At 40.7% G+C, this 11,547-nt stretch overlaps 1 long non-coding RNA gene across 1 annotated transcript; it reads right to left on the minus strand.

The window, feature by feature from the left end:
* Positions 1-7,726: 7,726 nt before the first annotated feature.
* Positions 7,727-9,362, minus strand: LOC116076401. The gene is made up of 3 exons (XR_004112933.1): positions 9,205-9,362; positions 9,025-9,125; positions 7,727-8,311 (listed from the first exon to the last, which is right to left on the minus strand). It is a non-coding gene; the product is annotated as an uncharacterized LOC116076401 (long non-coding RNA).
* Between the last annotated feature and the right edge of the window lie 2,185 nt (positions 9,363-11,547).

Raw genomic sequence — 11,547 nt, forward strand, 5'->3', positions numbered from 1 at the left:
AGGGGTCTTCCTTCCTTCCTTCCTTCCTTCTTCTAGCAGGTTTATCCATGGCCCTTGCAGTATGGCTACAGAATGGTGCTACAGCAAAGGCTGTGAAGCAGAGCAAGCTGCCTGAGCCTTGTGGGCACGGCCCAAGCTCACACTCTGATACAATGTCTTTACTCTTCTAGCAAAAGCCTCAGGTGCAGCAGCTGAGTGCTTTCTGACTAGTGGGTCTTTCTCAGGAGGACACATGGTGCTGGTAAGAAAGTTCTTTGCATCTAGATACTTCAGTGTATTGACTCAATATGGTTTTAAACTTAATTACCTTTCTTTCAATTAGGAAAATAGTTCTATCCAACAAGGAAAAACCCCAGACTGGCAGATTCAATATCTGCTTTTATCAAACCTTTAGGAAGTGTAAACCCCAAAGTCCCTCAAACCACTGTATAAAATACAAAGGGAAAGAGCTGTATCATATCTCTTTTATGAGGGCAGCATTACCTTGTCACCCAAATTGAATAAGGCCACAAGAGAAAAGGAAAACTATGTGTAGGTCTCTTTCACAAATGAACCTAGATGCAAAAGGTCTGAATAAAAATTCCAGCAAACAAAATTGAGTATGCGTTTGAGAAAGCACACACTATGATGAAACACCCGAAACCAAGTTGGTTCCGATGTAGTGGTGCATGGTTGGTTTAACATGCACGGGTCACTAAATGTAATGCAGTGCAGAAATACATGTCAGGAAAACTCACATGACCATCTCAACCAATGCAGAAGAGTCTTCAACAAAGCTCAAAAACCCTTTATAATAAAGGCCCTAAAGAATCAAGATCATAAGAAACACAGCTTAACATGGGCTATATATGGTAGTATAATGTTGGCTACACCCAACATTACACTAAATGATGACAGAATGCAAGCATACTTTCTGAAGTGTAGAATGATGGAGATGCCTACTGTTTTGGCTCTTATAAACTATAAACCATAGTACTTTAAATCCTATATGGGCAATGAGATAAGAAAAAGAAATGAAAGGGCCACAAACAGGAAAGGCAGAAAAACATTATTTTTATCTGTGGACATGATTTTATACTTAAAGATTCTGAAGACTCCATCAGAAAACTTCTGGACACAGTAACAGCTTCAGCAGAGTAATAAAAAATTAACATACAAGTAGCATAATACAAAATTAACATACAAATAGTAATACAAAATTAGTAGTTTCTCTGCATACCAATATTGAACTTGCTGAGAAAGGGAAAAATATCCATTCACAATCCTCTGAAAAAAAGAAAGAAAGATAGAGAGAAAGAAAGATTCCACATAGGAATCAGTTTAAACAAGAAGGCAGAAGACCTGTACAATGAAAATTTCTCAGACAACAAAATAGAGAAATTGGAAGGAGCAGTAGTGCAGTGGTTCTCAACCTGTGGGTCATGATAGATATCCTGTATATCAGATATTTACATTACAATTCATAATGGTAGCAAAATTACAGTTATGATGTAGAAACAAATAATTTTATGGTTGGGGTAACTACAACATGAAGAACTATATTAAAGGATCACAGCATTAGGAAGGTTGAAAACAACTGCTTTGAACTTTTAAATATTTCTAGTGGGAGCACAAACATGTGCAACCACTATAGAAGCCGATATGGAGGGCTCTAGAAATCCGAAAATAGAAGCACTACATGACTCGGCAATGTTAATACCCAAGATGATGATGATTGATGATGATGATGATGATGATGATGATGATGATGATGATAATAATAATAATAATAATAATAATAATAAATATAATATATATATATACATACATACCAGTACACTGTAGAAATACTTGTTTATCCATGGTTATTGCTGCATTTTCATAATATCCAGGAAATGGAACCTAGTCTAGATGTCCATCAAGAGGTGACTAGATGAAGAAAAATGAAATCATGACATTTGCTGAAAAATGGGTGGCTATGGAAATCATCATGTTAGGTGAAACAAGCCAGATATGGAGATCCAATAACCCCATTTTAGATCATTGTAGAACCTGGGTTTAAAGCTGTTATGCAGATATGTGCATCTGATTCTATGTGTATGTCCGTGAGGGAGGAGGAGGGCATCTTCAGGGAGTGGGGAAGAGAGGGCTCATGTAATGGGACTGTCTTAGGGAAGGGCTAAGGAAGGCACAGAGGAGGTCAGGGGAAGAAGAGATCAACTGGAACAAAATATTATGACACATAAGTATGAAAATTCTATAATGAGGAGCTGAAGAAATGGCTCAATCAATACATTGCTCGCCATGTAAGGTTGAAGACCTGAGCTGAAATCCACTATCAGAAAAGCCAGGCATTGAGGCCCCAGTCCCTAACTACAGTGCTGGCAGAAGCGGAAAAAGTCATGCCCTTGGAGCATACTGCCAAGAGTCTATGCCAAGAGTAAATGTGCATGCCTGCATGCACACAGATATACACATGGACATGGACATGCAAATATACCCCCCCCACACACAAAACAAATGTTAAAAGTATCATCATGAAATATTTTAGTTTTATGCTAACCTGTATATTAAAAATAATTCTGAAGACGTAAGAGCAAGTTGTTTGCTTTCTCTGAAGAGTTCACCCGATGACATCTTGCACGCAGGAGTACCTGTTGTCTTCACCTGCTCAGCATGCAGGGCTGATGAGGACCTTCCGCTCCGTGGCAGACAAAGCTTTCACTGTAGAGATGACCTGATTGACAAGCAGCCGGGGTGTGGGGCGGGTTTAGGCAAAGCCGAATCGGGAGCAGCAGACACGTGTTATTAGCCAGGACAAGGATGTGGTGGTATAAACGTGTTAGTCTGGCATGCCACCAGGGAGGAGCTGACATGCATCCTAGGTCAAGGTTCATTTGGAGTTGCAGCTGCCCAAAACAGGTATGTGCATTGAAGTCTGAAGGTAGCTCTCTCAGCCAGGCACGTGAGTGTATGCCCGTTGTCTTAGCACTTGGTTGGCAGAGGCAGGAGGATCTTGAGTTCAGGCTCAGGGCAATGCTGTATCAATCCCGCCACCCTAACCTAAAGAACAGAAAAGGTGACTATGCTAAGCTTACTGTAGTTTTGGTTTTTCCAAAATAATAGTATAGTTCTTGTTTTCACTCCATGGTTTTGGCCATCGGAGATCTAATGAATTCAAGATCCTACAGATGAGAGAAAATGATGCCATTTTAAAAAAAAATTCCTGTTGAATCATCTAGTATGTATTGTGTGCTAAACGTTGTATTTAATACTCAGGATGTGGCAGGAGTGGTGGCGCATGCCTTTAATATCAGCACTTGGGAGGCAGAGGCAGACAGGTCTCTATGAGTTCAAGGCCAGCCTGGTCTACAGCTGGAGCTCTAGGACAGCCAAGGTTATCCAGAGAAACCCTGTCTCAAAAGAAAAAAAAATAAACCAACCAACCAACCAACCAACCAACCAACCAACCAAAAATTAAAAAAAAATCTTCAAAATAAGATAGAGGCAGAGAAGATCTCTATTTCCAGGAAATTTATTACTATGGCTTGAATGTGAATGTCTAAGGAAAAAAAGCAAACATACAACTTTTTTTTTTCTGTAGCCACAGTTTATAAAGACAATAAAATTCAGAAGCAGGCCCTGTGATCTGTGCTGATGATAAAGCAAGTCTCTCAGAGCATCACAGGGAGACCAGAATCTGGGTACCCACTTACTGCGCCTCCAGGATGCTGGCAAGGAAGCAGCAGCTGCTGCTGCTGAGAAGCATCTTGATGAGATGTCTTGATGAGATACCCTTAGAGATGTCTAATAGACAGGTTCGTTCACTTTCATGATGTTCTTCTCTCTTCTTTGCTTAAGGAGGCAAACTTAAATTTTCTTAGCCCTTCTTTGTCCTTTGAAGCTCTTCCCAATAATTGTTTCCAAGGGCCCAAGGGTAAAGTTCTGGACTGCGTGCATTCTTGCTACAGTGATAACAGTGATCGGCTGTCACCTTTAGAATTTTATGAACCGTAAGGTTTAATGGAGAAAGTGCTACGTTGGTGATACCAACGAAACCCACAAATGGGATACAGAAAATTACACTGTTACCGTAGTAATGGCTTCTCATTGGCAGCTGAAGACAATCATTTAACAATGTTATAAAACCATAGTAAATATTGGACAGCTTTATGGAAATGTGATAAACTGAAGTCATATATCACAATGCGCTAAGGTTCATTTTACATTTATGGCACATAGCAAAATTATAACGCAGACGAGGACTGAACGGCCTATAAATGTTAAGCACATAGTTAACCATGGAATATGTCAACCAGGGTCTCTGTAGCTTTTCTGGGTAATACATTCAAGTTAGATGAGAGAATCATTGCCTATTTCTAAGCCCATACATATTGTCCCCTTTCAAAGCCAGATGCAGAGCAAAAATCATATCCATTTTCTTGTAGATAACCAGGTAAGATATGAGAAACTGGCAAGCCCTTGTGCTTGCATATGAATTTAACAAGGTAAATACTGGTAACCTTGTTATATCCAGATACTGTTACTGCTCAACCTGATTCACAATGTAATTGCATTTTGTGGGCTTGTCACACACCCTGCTTCATAGATTCTACTCAAGAAACATAGCTTGAGATACCATCTTGTAGATACCACTGTAAGGAGCTGAGCTTGCCGGTGACCTGGATATAAAGGCCCTGGGATGGAGACGCTTTTCAGTTTGTAGGGAGCATTTGTTCCTCAGGGAAACAGGTTTTCCCCCAGCCAGTTTGTTCAGTTCTCCTGCAGAGGGTACTGGATGGGACACAGGCTTTGAAAGGCACATAGAGGAGCCATTTTTGTGAAAGGAGTGGTGGATGAGTGCACATGCACTTTGCCATGTATCTCAGGCATCTGGTGTGGATCAAGAAGATACACTGCATTCATGGGGAGACCATACAATGATGTTAATTAGTTAGTTATTCTGTTCTCAAAACAATGGAGTCAACCAATTAGACAAAGCCAAGCCATCAATCTCAGAACTGCTTCTACTCACACCTCAGAACTCTTACTTCCCTCACCCAGTCCTAGGTTTGCCATAGCAATAAACAGAATGGAGGGTTTCCTTGGTATTTATGTGCTAGTTCTCAATGACTCTCAAAAGCATTGCCCATCACTTCTGTCATCTCTCCAAGGACATCACTCAGGACACACCGTAACTTCATCTAAAGAGGCTTATGGTCCGAGACTGTATAAAGGCATTTTATTGCACAGATGAATTGAGAGTAGCATTTCTTCAAGACAATTCTTACACAAAGTTGCTGATTTGGCAGGTGACAGGCACAGACAAAAACCTTTAGTAAAATTAATTACTTGTAAAATGTTCTGGGTGTCTTCTATAAAATTCAAATGTATGCTTGGATAGGAGAAATGATGGTAAGCGAGGCGGCTGTTAGGTGGATGATTAAAGGAACATCTCCTTTTAAATGCAAGGTGCTAAGAGCTTCTACATGGGTCATTTCATTTAATCTTTACAAGATTTAAGGTAGGCATTAATATTAACTGTATTTTCCAGATGAGGAGGGAGGTGAAAAGAAAAACTCGCTGAAGGTCATGCAACAACTAAATATCAGTGCTAGGACTTGAACTTCAGTGAATGGAATCTACATGTCATATCATATGCTTGTCCACTATGCTAATACCTCTAAGGCTTAAGTATTTAATCCTGGATAGCAATTCCTTTAATGGACATACAGGCATATCATTAGCACTCATCATAGGCTCAAAACATGGGATATATTCACATCCCTGAGTACCTGAATTGGTATGTGGCACTGGGACATGCAGAAGGGCTATCAGCAAGATTGGCTACTGGCAAGGTTGCAGTGAGAAAGGAAAGAAAAGTACGTTGAGCTCGTGTCAGTGCTGGTGTAGACGCAAGGTAAGTGGTGACCTGGGAAGTAAAACCATGGTGTGGGGTTGGGGAGAAGGTGAAACTCCAGATGCTGATAGACAGAATGATAAAAAGCCAATTTGAAAGGAAAACCATACAATTGAAATTCTAGCTAAGGCATTGTATTGAGTAAGGATCAGTAAACCCAGGGAGAGAAATCGAATAAAAGAAATAAAATATTATCATAGCGTTCACCTTCTTTAGAAAAGCGTGATTAAGCATGTATTAATAGTTCCCTTTAGTCTTTTTCCACTCTGGGGAAATGATTTGTGTAGACAGCTGCCTCAAGCGGTATGTGCTATTACCCCCACCCTCCACATCCATCTAATATAGCCGTATGTTTAATGCTTTTTCATCTTAAAAATTTATCATGAACTGTGGGGAAATTTGTTTCTCCTTTTGATTTGAGGTGTCACAGTGATACTAGCATGTGTTTCCAACCTGACTTCCCTTCCCCCCATTTCTGCAGGTAGACAATTCATTCTTAGCATCCAGTTTAGCAACCTTGGCATGTAGTCTTCCTTTCCTTATTGAGATATTCACCTTCTCAATGAAATGAAGCGCTTACAATTTTCTTTTCACATATAGGAGTTGCCAGCATCCAACCCTTGGACTTGGGGATCATTCTTAGATACAATAACAACTAACGCATTTATAAGGGCCATGGACACACTAATGGTCGATCTAGTAAAAGGTACTGAGTTCCCAAAGCAGGGGTGGCGTAGTCAGGGTGGACACCCTGAGAAAAGAATAATTCCCTAAAGGATAGGATGAAGGGGAACCCTGAAATCTCATCACACTATTTAAATCAGGGCACGATTTACACTTTATTGCTTTATTTCAAATGTAATGTTTGTAGTTAGTTGAAACTCTGGTAATTGAATCCATGAGAGGTGAAGCCAAAGATAAGGGGTGACCACAGGGTATAAGGAAGAGTACACATAAAATATATGCTCAATGTGAAAACTAGATACTCAGAAAACTTGTTTCCAACCGTGGCTCATGCTGAGAACTATTCGGGACATACTGTCTCTTCCGCCTCTTTCTGAGGATCACTTTCTCATTATACCTTTTATTTGTGTGGCATATGTAGGCATTCATGAGTTTTAGTTGCACCCCCTTTTGAAGCCTGGTTTACTCTGCCCAACATTTTGTTTGTAGGAGTCATCCACGCTGCTGATTGAAGCTGTTAGTGGGCCAAAATATTGCATCCATTCATTTCAAGGATTTAATGCAGTAGAATGTTCTTTTCTGTCATATTTGAGACAAATGTTTTGCTTTCTTTGTAATCCCCTCTAATTTTAGTTACATTTGGACAAAAGGACATTGGTTTAAGTTTAGTAATGTGCACTGAGCTTTTCCTTTATGATTTTGTTCATTCCTTGGAAACATAGAAGGTTCTCTCTCTCTAGGGTGCTGATATTTGCCAATATTTAAGCTCTGTCTTAATTTGGTCTCTTTCCCTCTCATTCTTTTCTTTTTTTAAAAAAGAAAACCTTTAGTTCTCTAATCCACTTGTATTTATTTTGGTTTGTGTTCTGATTTGACATTTAGATTGATTTTCTTTCCAAATAGTTAGCTAATTATTAATTCATCCTTCCCCATATTTATTTACACTGATTTCTTTGTGTAGAGGGCATGAGACAGAGGCAGGCATGGATGTGTGAAAGTGTGCGTGCATGTGTCCATGCAAGCATTGTGTACATGTGTGTGCGTGCATGGTGTGTACACGTATGTGTGTGTGTGTGTGTGAGAGAGAGAGAGAGAGAGAGAGAGAGAGAGACAGAGAGACAGAGAGACAGAGAGACAGAGAGACAGAGAGAGAAGGAGGGAGAGGGAAGAGAGAGGGAGAGAGAGAAGGAAAAAGAGAGAGGGGGGAGGAAGATAGAGAGAGGGAGAGAGGCAAGAATCCCTTAAGTCTGTGTATAGTTCTGACCAGAAAAAAAAAAAGTCAGTTAGGGTCCCAAAGGGATAACTGGATTTTGATTTTGTTTGGTAGGTTGAATGGGTACCTGCCACAGAACAAGTATAGGGAGGGTGATTATTTTAGATGGGGAAACTGAGTGTTTGGTCGTCTGTCATTCTACTCCTGAGCCCTGGAATCAGAGTTTCAGGTCTTCCACTTGCTGCTTTCTGGTTCTCACAGCTTAGCCTTTCTGTCATATTTAACTTTAATTGTGAGTTTGTTTGTCTATAAAATGAGAACAGGTAGTCTATCCCATAGGCTCATTGCAAGCAATAGTAAGACAATACCATAAGGTAGCACTCAACACTTGCTAGGCAAGTGATAATTATTTGCTGCTGATGTTATTCATCGCAGAGGCAGGATCACTCAACACCCCAGCACAGCTATACACAGCTTGATGTGAGAACTAAAGCCTAATGGCTCATACTGGGTCACTGTAGGAAGAACAGAAACAAGAAGCATTGTAGTAATTTTAGGAATAAGGAAATTGTTGGGCTTCTGGAAATAAAAGTTGTCAACAAGTGAGTGGCACAGGAGCAAGCCACACAAGAATGACCTCAGACATCACTCTGTGGACTTCTGTCTTTTTTTTTTTTTTTCTAAGCAAAAGGATGAGAATACTCAATGAAAACCTTTAGGTCTTAAGGTTTGGCTAGGGGCTTCAAAACCCCCAAATGCATGCTTTCTGCCTCCTCCAAAGTACTAAGTAAAATAGATTTTCATTTGATTTTAGAAAGATTCAAAGCTAAAAACACTATCCTCAAATATGTTTAGCCTTCATTTGAGAAAGTCCTATACAGGAACATCATTATTCCTAAGGTATCTCCCATGGTTTCCTGAGGGCATGGTCCTCGCGCTTACCCGGCAGTGTCTACCATCTCTTCTGTAGTAACAGAACGTAGTTTCTAGCTTGGCATTTGGATCTCTGAAACTAGGACTACATTTCCCAGCCTGCCTTTTAATCAGCTGTAAGCACGTGAGTGGCCAGTTAGCTAAAGTACCTTGTGCAGTTCTTAAGATATATTCAAAAAGGAAAGGGACATCGTTTCTTTTCTACTCTCTTCTTTTGTTATCTCTGGAGCCTAAGCAGCCATTTTGGAAAAGGAAGTGGGGTCCACGTGCTACAGAGGTAAAGCTCCTTACTTACCATTCTTGCCCTTCACCCGGCTCTGTTTACATGACGGGTGCACTCCATCATCGCAAGCTTGGCATTTCTGTAATTCGCCGCTGAACTTCAATTTTTTCTTTCTGACAATAGGGAAGAATTGTTAGGTTTCTTCTATGTCTTTTGTGTTCAATTCTGAAAAGCACCCTTCACTTTACTTACAGAACTTAGTTTCATTCCTCGCTTCCATAGTGGTGGCTAAAAAAGGTTTCGCTGTGAAAGAGTAATTCAGTGATCAGCCAAGGAATGCCACAAAAGTCATATCACGCAGCAGACCTCATGCAAGAGATTGATTGGGGAAGTGTGTATGTGTGTGTGTGTGTGTGTGTGTGTGTGGTTGTGTGTGTGTGTGTTTGCGCGCGCTACCTCTAACCTAGAGGCAGCTGTGGAACAAGTCTTAATGGAGGTTTATAGGAGGTTTGGAGCATGCGCATAGGGAAAATACTGTGACCATGGCAATACTGGAAACATGTCACATTGACCCTTGATGATTACAGGTCATCGGTGCCTTGTCATTGAAGGTGGGGAGGGACCCGGTTCCAGAATGTGGGCAAAGGACTTTTGGAGGTTCTCAGTATGCCCAACTGTGGCATCTTCCAGTTATGATTCAAGTGAGCATGATAGTTAAGAAAATAAATTCCTCTGCTCCTGCACTGATACACAGGACCTTCTCAGCCATAGAGAACAAAGTGATATCATATACAAAAAGATGATGCAACCGGAGACAATCAAATTAGACAAACTAAGGCTATTTCAGAAAGACACATATTGTATGCGTTCTTTCTTCTGAGGTGCCCAAACTTTGGATAGATACATGGAATCATGTATGCATATAGACATGAAGAGAGAAGCAAACCAGTCTAGAACAAAGAGACTAATGGGAGGGGTGGGCAGTGTGGAGGGGAATGTGTTCACTACACAATACATGTGTGTATGAAAGTGTCCTTGTATATAGCACAGTGCCATGTCAAATGTATATGCACAATGAACAATTTAAAAAAATAAATAAAAGAAGGAGAAAATTAAGAGGAAAAAAGGAATGAGAAGAAAAAAGAAAGAGTCTCTTTTTCCAGTGGCTCACTTGCTCACTTCTAGCTTGTGTGCCTTCCAAGTCAGTAAATAATAGCCTGGCGAGCAGTTGGCCTCTTGTTATGTATACAGAGCCAGAACATAATAATATTATTAGATGGAGATCCAAAGAGAAGGTTTCCGGAACCGGACTTGAAATAATGGGCAGCTCACTTATTAGACCTCCGTGTTTAACTCCAAGTGATGTTTTAAAAGTGTGTGCAGATAAACATTTTGTTGTTTTGGAGCACGTGACCATTGTGATTTCCTTTCAGTAGGAATCACAGCTGAGGACATGAATACTCTATAGTGAAAGGTCTGGGGCTGGGGGTGGGAGCATCCTTTCTCTTCTCTGCAAGAGAAGATGAAAGTCGGGTCTATGTATGTGAATTGTTGAGCTGAGTGACTGGAAATTCTGTCTGCTTGCTCTTCTGTTCACTACTCCTCTGGACTGCATTATTTACTGCAGGTACAGAGTCTTGGGCAGAATTTGGCTGTTAAAGCATCAGGATGAATGGTGTTCGTACCTACAGATACCAGAACAATAATGAAGCCTCATAATGGTGTGTTACGAGGGTGTCAATTTTGACATCAGAAATGCCCTACTCAAAGCCGACACCTACATCTCACAAACCACTTGACCTTGGACAATCTGCTTTGTACCTTACCAGCATCTTTCTTTCCTTATTTGTAATTGGACATATTGGTACCTCCTTCCCAGTGTGGTTTTGACAATTTATCTTCACTTTAGCCTCCTGTGTCCGTCCTCTCTCTCCTTGCTATTCCTTTTCTTTTTTAAAATCTGTTTTCTTCCTTCCTTTTCCTACCTCTTTTTCAATGCCAAGGATTGATCCAAAGCCAATTACTACGCACGTGTCCTCCCACTGAGGCAGTGGTTCTCAAACTTCTTAATGCAGCAACCCTTTCATAGAGTTCCTCATGTTGCAGTGGCCCCCAACCATAAAATAACTTTTGTTGCTACTTCATAAGTGTAAGTTTGCTACTGCCATGAATCATAATGTAAATATCTGATATGTGGGATATCTACTATGCGACCCCCATAAAAGGGTCATTCGGCCCTCAGACAAGTGGCAACCCAGGGGTTGAGAACCACTTCACTGAGGTGCCATTCCCCAGCCCCAGGATTTCTAAGTTACTAGACTGTGAGTAACCTGTAAGCCAAATGGCTCTACAGAGTCACTGATTATATTACAGCTGAGTGTAATGAAGAGCTGCCAGCTAGCTGCTGGGCAGAAGGCATGTGGCCCTTTCTTTTTTTTACACTGTTTTTTTGTTTTGTTTTGTTTTGTTTTTTAATTGACTTTCCCTTAGTATCCAGTTCTCATAAGACAGCCCCACCGGGCTGATACTGAATGGTCCTGTTGGCAAGGAATGAGTAGGACTAGGTGGGGAAAGGATGGTGTGTGTGTGTGTGTG

The sequence above is a fragment of the Mastomys coucha genome, unplaced genomic scaffold, assembly GCF_008632895.1.
Source record: "Mastomys coucha isolate ucsf_1 unplaced genomic scaffold, UCSF_Mcou_1 pScaffold4, whole genome shotgun sequence".
NCBI lineage: Eukaryota > Metazoa > Chordata > Mammalia > Rodentia > Muridae > Mastomys > Mastomys coucha.